At 32.3% G+C, this 9,744-nt stretch overlaps 1 non-coding gene across 1 annotated transcript; it reads right to left on the reverse strand.

Moving 5' to 3' along the window:
* Positions 1-2,907: 2,907 nt before the first annotated feature.
* LOC144282754 (U4 spliceosomal RNA) lies at positions 2,908-3,043 on the reverse strand. Its single transcript, XR_013351206.1, has one exon. It is a non-coding gene; the product is annotated as a U4 spliceosomal RNA (small nuclear RNA).
* Positions 3,044-9,744: the final 6,701 nt, after the last annotated feature.

Raw genomic sequence — 9,744 nt, forward strand, 5'->3', positions numbered from 1 at the left:
TCTAGAATTCATCAAGAGCATCTGATGGAGTTTTCTTCGTGATAATATTTTAAATTAAAGTTACATTGCTTTTAAAAAATTTAAATTGTTTTAATAAATGCAGGGTTGTTTAGATTGGCTGTTTCTTCCTGAGTGAATTCGGTATGTTGTATCTTTTGATGAATTCATACCTTTTATCAATTCATCTTTTAAATTTATTGACATGAATTTTTTATATTTTCCTTTTACTTATTTTCCTTTTAGTATCCATAAAATCAGTGGTAATGTCATCTGTCTCATTCCAAACATTGGTTATTTGTGTTTTCTGTATTTTTTTCCATAATCTGTCTCTGTAGATGTTTATTAGCTTAATTTGAGAAGTCAAAGAAAGGTCTTTTGGTTTCATTTATTAACTCTATCATTACCCTGTGTTCTTATTCACTAATTTCCATTCTGAATTTTATTATTTGTTTTCTTCATGTCCTTATTTGCTTGTATTTTTCTAGTTTCCTAAAGTGGAAACTGAGCTCATCAAATAAATCATGGCTGTTCTTCATAACAGAAGCATTTAGCGCTACAAATCTTTCCCTGAACATATTAGTGCCATCTGCAGATTTGGATATTCTATGCTTTCATATTCATTCATTTCAAAATACTTTTATTTCTCATTTGAATACTCTTTTAATGCTTGAGTTATTTAGAAGAGTGCTAAAATAAATATAGAATAAACATGCAGGAATTTTTTAGAAACTTTTCTATTTTTTTATTTCTGATTTAATTCCATTATAGTCAAGACACAATTCAGTATAATATCAATATCTTTTTAATTTTTAAGACTTGTTTTTGACCAAAAATATAGAATATATAAGTAAATATTCCATGTGTACTTGAAAATAATACTCTGTTGTTGTTTGGTAGAATGTCCCATAAATATCAGTGTCATCTTGTAGGTTGATATTTGTTCATATTTTCTATATTGTTATTGATTTTCTCTTTTCTTCTTCTATCAGTTATTCACAGAATAGTATAAAAAAAAACTCTATGATTTTACATATGTTTGTTTCTGCTTACCATTCTATTATGTTGTGTTTGTTTATCCAGGAGCTTGTTTGGTAGCTACTAGCTCCTTTCTTTGGTCTGAAAACATATCTTTAGGAAGTGGGTTGTTCAGACCATTTACATTAAATGAATTTATTGATATTATACAGTTAAAGAGATCATCTTGCTACTTGTTTTCTATTTGTTCCATGTGTCTCTACTTCTTTTTTGCCAAATTTTCATTATTTGACAATTTTGTTATTTAATTGTATCTCCTCTGAAATCTTATTAAGCATAACCATTTATTTTGTTATTTTGGTGGTTATGTTAAGATTTATGATATTCACTTTTAGCTTATCAAAGTCCAACCTGTATATAGCACCAGAGAGTTGAGTTATATTTTTTCATATAAATGGTTCCAGCATGATCTTTTACTACTGATTTTCCCTTTCTTAAATGTCTTTTTTTCTTTATGTGTGAAAGAAATAAAAATTACTATCTTTTTATTTCTCTTCTGTCTTTGAGTTTATACATGAAGTTTATTTCTTGTAAACAATATAAAGCTGGGCCTTGCTTTCTTGTCCAATCTGAGAATCTCTACTTTTAAATTGGGCTGTTATATCTATATTTAATGTAATTATTTATATGGCAAAGTTTATGTCTATCATCTCTCTATTTATGTTCTATTTATCTTACATTTTCCCCTCTGTTTCTCCTTTCCTTTATTCGTTTCTTTAAAATGTAGTGGTTTTGGTTTTGGTTTTGTTTAAGATTTATTTATTTATTTACTCATGAGACACACACAGAGAGAGGCAGAGACATAGGCAGAGGGAGAAAAAGGCTTTGAATTTTACTCGCTTGACTATATTTTACTTGAAATTATTTTTCTTCATTGTATTGTTTTTGTTGTTGAGTTAAATTTTCATTCAAATTCAGGAAAAAATCAATTATTATTTCATGAACATCTCTTTCCCATCACATTCCTTTTCTCCATCTGGATCTCCACTTATACAAGCAGCAAACCATTTGATATTACCATCATGTCTGTGAAACTCTTTTAAAATTAAAATCTTCTTTTGGAGTTCCAGCTTGCAAAAAATTCTATTTGATTGCATGTTTACTGACCTTTTCTTCTACAATGTTCAATTTATTGCTTGTACTGGCAAGTGCATTTTTAATTTTAGAGGTTGTGTTTTTCATTTCTATAATCACTATTTTTTTCTTTTTAGAATTTCAATGTTTCTACTAAATTCTCTAAGTCTTCACTTATCCATATCCATATAAATTCTCTACATGTTAAAATAGTTACAGAAGAGTCTTTATTTGCTAATTCCTTTGTAGACATATGGATACATTTCTAGTTACCAGATTTTCACGATATTTTTATAGGTTCTACTTTTGATCTTATCAAAGACCCATTGCATCCTAAGACTCAGAGTTGGCAATTATTTTTTTTAATTTTTTATTTATTTATGATAGTCACAGAGAGAGAGAGAGAGGCAGAGACACAGGCAGAGGGAGAAGCAGGCTCCATGCACCGGGAGCCCGATGTGGGATTCGATCCTGGGTCTCCAGGATCGTGCCCTGGGCCAAAGGCAGGCGCCAAACCCCTGCGCCACCCAGGGATCCCAGAGTTGGCAATTATTAAAAAGGAACATTTGCCCGTTATATCAGACCTCTCCTGCACTGTTTCTAAAATTCCATTTTTCTCTCAGAGCATGCTGAGAGTACATCACACTCTAGATTGTACCTTTTTATTCCCTATTTAGGGAATCAGAAAGTGCCCTGAAGAGAAAAAAAAATAAAATTGACCAAAGTAGGGTTCAGACTTACACATTTTGTTTTCTCAAAGTTCTTGCCTCCTCAAACCTCATCTCCCTCGGATGCTCTCCAATACTTCAAACTGCTAAAATTTTATATTTCATTTATTTATTTATTTATTTATTTATTTTTATATAATTTCAATTAGCAATAATCGCGCCTCGGATAAACCTCATTGGCTACGATACTGCCACTGCGCAAAGCTTTTTTTATATAATTTCAGTAAGAGGCTTAGTCTGATACTAGCAACTGTCATTTCAAAATAAGAAAGTGTTCCCTTTTTTCTGTTCTGTGTTTATTACTGCATTGATATATAGTTGAAAAGATTTTTTATATATCAATGATTAACTCATTTCTTTGATCAGCTATTTATTCAGCAATTATAGTTTATGTACCAGGCATTGTGTTAACTCCTGAGACCACTGATAAAAGTGGGTAACAATAGATCATAACATCTTTGCATTGAACACAGACTTTTATTTATCATTTCATTGAATTTTTTCAATAAGATTGTTATTATTATCTTTTGAATTTTTGGTAAATTGAAGCTTGATGTTCATATATTTAATAATGAATTTAGATTTTGGTCCCAAATGCATATAACTTCACATAGCATGCATTTTTATTGGATTTTAAGCATAATAACAGTGAAAAGCACTACGTTTTTAGAGATTATTATACTACATGGTACAAAATAGGCATGATGGAAATAATTGCTTAATTTACAAATGATTGAATTTCTAGAATAAAACATTCTGCTTATACAATGAATCTATATCAGTTGATCTAAATCTTGATATTATACAAAACTGTTAACAATTAAGCAATTGCCTACTTCCTGTTCATCATCTTGCCTAAAAACCCTTATCTTCCTTTTCCATGTAAACACACTATATATAAATAGATTATACCATATTTGTTAGAGCTAAGTTCAAACCACTCAAAAATATCCTACAGTATTTACAGAATGGGTACCTATACGATACTTATCAATACAATATTTATCATTCTGTGATATTTTATGCAAGAAACTTACGAACCAGGTTATATACATCCTTCTATGCCCTCTTCATAGATTAGATATAGAATTATGTGACCCAACCATTTATTGAACAGTCTAAAACTGGAGCTTTTAGGATCTAATAATAATAATAATAAATCAATAAAAACCATGCTTTGCCTAAAGCAAAACCTAGAAAAGGAATCTATTTATAATTTTGGATCACAGCCTGATTAATAAGAGGCAAATAATTTAGTTATATTTGGTTTCCCTAGAACTCATGAACTATGACATTTGTACAAGTCTATGGCATTAAATTATTAACCTAAATCTTATTTAAGATTTTATTCTATTGAACACAAATATTATATTATATGAACACATCACCCTTTTTGTACATTTTATTAAATAATATCACCTATGATTTTACTACTTATATAGCTTTCTGCTGGGACTTTTATTATCATAGAAATTATTTGCCTCTTGGGACTGTTGAATTACATGACTTTTATCAAGGATGAACCTCCAGTATCTAAAACCCAAGTTTTTTAAATTGCCCTTTTGTATAATATACAATTATATTTTCATGGTTTTATTTAATAAAGAGTGTATTTGATGTAAATATTTGTTAGTTCACAACTCCCTCAGGAGCTCTTTAGGTATAATCCGAAGTAGCCCCCATATGTAAAGAGAACGGAGAAACCAAAAAAAGAGGTAGACCATTCCAGATTGGTAGGTAGAAGCTTTAAAAAGCAAGGAAACATACTTATGAGGCTTTGTTTTGGGCAATCTCAAGACAAATAGATCTTCACACCTTCCTGGCAAATCTTAAACGTTTACATAGAGGCTTTAACTGCGTTCAGACACATATACTATCCAAATCAGGTCAACACCATATTTCAGCCTCCGGGTTGTATCCTTGGGACAGCTTCTGGGAATGGGAAAGGCGAGTGGAATACACATTCCTAGGACAGGGGAATCTTCGATTGCCTGGGTCCAGCTTGCAGGTCAACCGGTGGTCATGTCTTCTCAATGACTTTTGCAACATCACTGGTGCCCTTGGTTATCTATATGGAAGGAATGGCATTAGGACCAAAGTAGTCCAATGAGACATTACTTCAATCTGTTGACAGAGAACCAAATTTTTGGCACAGCCTCAAAGAGAAGCTAATGAGCCTCCAAAGACAATGATTTCTTTTTTTTTTTTTTTTTTTTTGCTTCTTAGCTAATATAGAATATATAAGAGACCTGATCTGAAGATTTGCAAAGTTCATCGAAAAATGCATCTACTTTATTGGGTTATAGTAAGATTTTAGACCATAGGACACAGCTGGTCTCCAGCTGGTGCTTTGCATTATTTCACTGGAGTGGAATGTTTGTTACTCCAAGCTTCATTAAAATTAAATTCTACCTTCACTCTATTTACAATGAAAATTAATATGTTTTATAAGCCATAGCTCATGATTCCACAAGTTACAGAGTAAGAATAAATAAAATGGAGTAGGTTAGGATATGTATAATTTAATAGAGTACAGATAAGGTTTTGGAATAAATTTTTAAAAAAAACTATTTAAAGAAGTCAGTATTTACAGATTAGTAATATCTAAGATTTGATGAGATTAATATTCTTGATCCTGAGAATCTTATAATCAATCTAGTTGAGTAGTAGCCTTGAGATCAAATTAGAGATAAGCAACTTTTCTTCAACACATTTATTAAAATAAATAAATAAACAAAAAAATATGATCTAAAAGGGGAACATTTATCTAGTAATAGTAAACACAATATAAGTAACTCAAATATGAATCTAAGATCTGAGACATAGGAAAAGAGGGGCAAATAGTAAAAGATAAGGACAATGAAAGTGGAGAAATAATTTAAATTTTGCTTCCAGTGCAACTGCCTTTAGACTTGCAGCCATTGGATTTTTTGCTATAAATTATAGAATACCAATATAACAATGGCTTAAATAATTCAGACATTTATTACATAAATTGACAAGGCTGGAAGGAAGCCATTTCATAGTGCAGTAACTTACTGATGTCATCTTCAGCATAAAAATAATATTCAAGTGACAGTTGCAGTGTATGCATCATTTGGTATGCGATAACGTACCAATAAGAAAGGAAAATGAGTTTTAAAAAAGTTGTGTTTTTTCTCAGCTCCCCTTTCCATAAAGGAACAAGCTTTTCTTCTAAAAACACCTTGTGGACATTCCCTTGAGGATCAGTGATGAGGAAACAACCATTGTCCCTCAAGAGACAAATCAAAGGCCACAATGACAGAGTTTCCATTAGCTGGCTTTTATCCAAAGATTTAAAAGTACCCCACAGTAAAAAGGTTACTTTTATATGAACACTCTTACACACAGTTTATATTTTAATAAAAACAGAAATTCTGTAAAACTATATTTACCATACACTGGAAAAAAGCACTTTGATTTTTTCTTCACAGTTTAAATTGGTTTTGATCCACTAAATTAATTTTATGACTCACAGTTGGGTAATATTGCATAGATTGGAAAACGCTGACTTACTTATTTCCTAGAGCTGGCAGGTTACTTAGGTTTCTGTGAGCTGGGAAGGTGGACAAATGATTATTGGGCGTGTATTCAACTATATCCCACTACCAGAGACACAATATGGCAAAGTGGGTTGTCTTTGGCTTTTCTCTGCTTTTCTTTTTATAATTCTCTCCTACCCTTCCTCAATGTGGATGTCATCCAGATTGTACCCTACCATAAAGTTCAAAGTTGCTCTGAAATTACCAACATTCTTCATGCCTGACAGGGGAAACCATGTTCATTAGCTCAGTGTATGTAAAAAAGGAAAATTTTTATTAATTCAGACAATATGCGAAGGATTATTAGGCCATCACAACACAGCATTTTTAAAAAAAGGATGATTTCTAGCCAAGCAAATATTCATTTGGTGTCAGGTAATACAACCAACTACAGCAAAAACAAAAATCAAGCAGTGTAAGGAAAATGCTTAGTTACAGAAGTGTCAACCACTTAGCAAGGGAGGTTTTTCTGGGGTTGTCAGCTTGTGTGTGTCTTTTAGGCCATTCTCAATTTTCATAGGTATAATTTTTCCTTCTCTGGACCCACTAGCAGTATTTTACTCCAAATGTGTGAAATATAGAACAGAATGGGAAATAAGCACTTTGACCTACTTGTTAACTTTAAAAGTAATATGGCTTTATGAAGATCAGGTATTGCAGATGACCCAGTAGAAGGCATTAACATTTTATCAGATTGTCCCTATAGAATTTATGTATTCAACTCTGTGTTTTTGTTTTCATTTTCTGATGCTAGATTTTGCAGGTATAGATGGGCAAACGTGGTGATCCCTGCTTGGGAGTAACAGGAGGAGCATATAAGGAAAGAATTTAATAAGCAAACTAAGTTGTAAAGCAGTGTATTTCTGATTAAAGATAGGATTGCTTCTCAGAGAGGGTCTTCCTCTTTGTATAATCATGGACTTCTAGATTTTCTGAGCTATTTCATACAAATGTTTCATGAAAACATAATATTTATGACCATTATTGATTAAATACATAAATATATGCCTTTACAACTTTTTAAAATGTTTAATATTTTTTAAAATATTCATTGTCCATTTCTAGGTTTTCTATTCTGTTCCATTAATCTATGTGTCTGTTTTTGTGCCAATACCATACTGTCTTGTTTACTACAGCTTTTTTTTTTAAGATTTTATTTATTTATTTGAGAGAAAGAGAGAGAGAAAGAGAGAGAGCGGGCACAAGGAGGGGGAGGGGTAGAGGGACAAGCAGACCCCTCCATAGCACAGAGCCGGACTCAGGGCTCAATCCAGGACCCTTGATCTCAAGACTCTGATCATGATCTGAGCTGAAATCAAGAGTTGGACACTTAACCCACTGAGCCATCTAGGCATCCTTTGTTGACTACAGCTTTGTAATACAACTTGAAATCTGGAATTATGATGGCCTCCAACTTTTGTTTCCTTTTTAAATTTTTTTTAATTTAAATTCAATTTAACTAACATATAGTGTATTATTCATTTCAAAGGTAGAATTTAGTGATTCATCAGTTGCATGTAACTCCAGTGCTCATAACATCAAGTGCCCTCCTTAATGTCCATCACCTAATTGCCCCATCTCACCACCTACCTCCTCTCTAGAACCCCATTGGTATCCTATATTGTTTCTTATCATTAGGAATCTCTTATCCAGGGCTTAATCCTGGAGTCCTGGGATCAAATCCCACGTCGGGCTCCTTGCATGGAGCCTGCTTCTCCCTCTGCCTGTGTCTCTGATTCTCTCTCTCTCTCTGTGTCTCTCATGAATAAATAAATAAAATCTTAAAAAAAAATCTCTTATGGTTTGTCTCCCTCTCATTTTTTGTCTTATTTCATTTTCCTTCCCTTCCACAATATTTATCTATTTTGTTTCTTGCTTTTCTTTTTCAAGATCGCTTTGGTTATTTGGAGTTTTTTGTGGTTCCATACAAATCTTAGGATTATTTGTTCTAGCTCTGTGAAAAAAGTTGATAATATCTTGATAAGTATTGCATTAAATGTTCATCAACTAATGAATGGATAAAGAAGATGAGGGATATATATACAATAGAATATTACTCAGCCATAAAAAAGAATGAAATCTTGCCATTTACAACAATATGGATGGAGCTAGAGAGTATTATGCTAATTGAAATAAATCAGTCAGAGAAAGACCATTTGATTTCACTCATCAGTGGAATTTAAAAAACAAACAGATGAACATAGGGGAATAAAAAAAGAGAAACCAAGTAATAAACTCTTCTATAGAGAACAAACTGAGGGTTACCAAAGGAGAGGTGGATGGAGGGCTGAGAGGGCATTAAGTAGGTGATGGGTATTAAGGAGGGCACTTGGAATGAGCACTGGGTATTGTATGTAAGTGATGAATTATTAAATTCTACACTTGAGGGATGCCTGGGTGGCTCAGCGGTTTAGCGCCGCCTTCAGTCCAGGGTGTGATCCTGGAGTCCTGGGATCAAATCCTGCGTTGGGCTCCCTGTATGGAGCCTGCTTCTCCCTCTGCCTGTGTCTCTACCTCTCTCTCTCTCTCTCTCTCTGTGTTTCTCATGAATAAATAAATAAAATCCTTTTAAAAATAAATAAATAAAAACTTAAAAAATAAATTCTACACCTGAAACTTATATTACACATATGTTAACTAGCTAGATTTTAAATAAAATCTTGAAGAAATAAAATAACTTGGAAAAATTACTTTTTAAAAAAATCAAGAAAAATAATTTAAAAATTTTTAAAAATATACATTATCAAGCCCCATTTAAAAAATAATATCTGTGTTGTACTGCTACTCATCTTAGGTACCATTTTGTAGATGAGGGGGAGTAGGTCTTGTTTGTGGACATTTCTTATGTAGTTATATTCTTGTTTAACTATATTTTTGTTTGTTTTTATCTCTTTTAAGCTTTCTAGTTTTCCTGAAAAATAAAAAAATCAAAACTGAAAACAAATACTAATTTTTTTATTTTGTTAACAGGCAAAACATATAGTGAAAAGATGTAGTTTTTAACATTAAAACAAAAAGGTATGCACATTCCCTAAAATTACTTTTTCAGGAAAAACAGAAGATAGAATTATTCCTAAAACTTAGCAATGTATTTTCCTATAAAATTACCTAAAACTTAGTTAATCTTCTTCCTAAAGAGAAAGAATAAAAAACCAGTAATACTTGGCCACTTTGTTTACTTGGGTTCTAGGGAATTTTCAGGTCTATAATTTGTAGGTGACTCAATAATGCTTTTAAATATAATGGTGGGGGGGCAGCCCTGGTGGCTTAGCGGTTTAGGGCCACCTTCGGTCCAGGGCCTGATCCTGGAGATCCAGTATCGAGTCCCACATCGGGCTCCCTGC

Source organism: Canis aureus, chromosome 13 (assembly GCF_053574225.1).
Source record: "Canis aureus isolate CA01 chromosome 13, VMU_Caureus_v.1.0, whole genome shotgun sequence".
NCBI classification, from domain to species: Eukaryota; Metazoa; Chordata; class Mammalia; order Carnivora; family Canidae; genus Canis; species Canis aureus.